The sequence below is a fragment of the Mus pahari genome, chromosome 5, assembly GCF_900095145.1.
Source record: "Mus pahari chromosome 5, PAHARI_EIJ_v1.1, whole genome shotgun sequence".
NCBI lineage: Eukaryota > Metazoa > Chordata > Mammalia > Rodentia > Muridae > Mus > Mus pahari.
Window position 1 is genome coordinate 107,876,011 of NC_034594.1, and position 1,780 is coordinate 107,877,790.

Below are 1,780 nucleotides of genomic sequence, written 5' to 3' on the forward strand. Positions count from 1 at the left end.
CCTGCCTCTGCCTCCCGAGTGCTGAGATTAAAGGTGTGTACCACCACCTCCTGGCCCTTTCTTTTAATTTTAGAAACTTGTTTTGGGGGGCAAAAGGCACATGACATGGCATAAGCATAGGAAGTCAGAGGACAATGTTGCAGAGTGGGTTGTCTTTATTAGCAGCTGGTTGCCAGGAATGTAAGGCAAATGCCTTTATCAGCTGAGCCATCTCTCCAGCCCCATAGCCCTTGACATCACTTTGCAAACTAAAAGTCAACTGCAGTGCTTGGGATGCAGCTTAGCACCACACTCTGGGTTTAGTTCTAGCACAGGAACCTGACCTGGTTCATGTCTTCCATCTAAGCCCTTGGGTGGTAGACACAAGAGAATCAGGAAAGCTTAGGGTCAGCCTGAGCTACAAAAGCTGGTGTACAAATTGTTGGGTTTGAGCAGAAACTTTGAAAGCTAGCAGTAACCTTTCTCTAGCTTAAGAATGGGTCCCCAATAACTGTTATCCTATCTACTAAGCATTCACATTGGAGCCCATGCACTTTCTGCTATTAATTGCCAAATTCAAGGGCACCACATGTTAAAAGCCACAGAATTATTCAGACAAAATGAAGCATTAGCTTCAGAGCAGGACCACAGAAGTCTGATCCAAGTAACTCAAGCTTTCTGTGTAAACTGTAGTTACTTAACTTTAGCTTCTCCCTGTGGGAGCATGTGAGACAGGCAGAGATGAGAATCCACATGTAGCTATGAGAGCCAACTGTTAAGGTCAGAACCTCACAGATTTTAATCCTTTTCTGTTTTGGCCAAAAACTCAGAGATCCATCTGCCTCTGGTATGTGCCACGACATTTGACTTAATCTTGAAAACTTATAAACTCAAAAAACAAAAAAACTATCTCCATACTTTTGAGCAGAGCCAAGCTACATCTGGTCTACTACCATGAAGATATGTGTATGAAGAGTGAGTTCCAGGACAACCAGGGCGATACAGAGAAACCCTGTCTCAGAAAAAACAAAACAAAAAAGCTATATGTATGAAAAAATGTCCAACTTGATAGGGCTTTGGGGGAAAAGACAGCTTAGGCTGGACCAAGGCCTCCTGTGGAGTAGGCAAATGGCCCACTGCTAAGCTACAGCCTCAGTCTGGGAACTATTAGGCTATTGGTAGGGAGAAACACCTGTTCTCTGGCTGCTAACAATTTATATGTGTTTCTGTAACAGTAAGAGGTCAACATACACACTGAAAAAAACCTGTACTCTCCTAATTAAATCTTTTCTTTCATCATCATACTTGAAAATTCTCAATCATTGAACATTAAGATCACTTTTAGACCTGCCCTCCTTTAAAACAATTAATAGCATCCCTTGAGTTATAATGATAAGAACTAAGGATTTCCTATATCAGTTTTATTTAAAACACAAATAAGTATTTCTCTTTCATTAATGGCAAATGGTTCAAATAATGTTGAACACAAATCACTGACTAATACAGGGCATTAAATATGAACAGACCTTTTTTTTTTTTTAAAGCAAAATAATAGAGGTTATATACAAAAGAGACCTACAATCTATAGGCCAATTCAAAAAAGGAAATGTGTTTATAAAATGTATGGTGAAACCAGAACCTTCCACCTCTGCTTTGGAGAAGGGCTATCATACAACATTCAGTCAGCTGAAGATGGATTGGTACAAGTGTCATACAGAAACTTCAAGTCATTTTTGCATGTGCAGAATCATCCAGATGTTCCCAGACTGAACTGGCAGTCCTGTGGCTTTCTTCCTTTTCC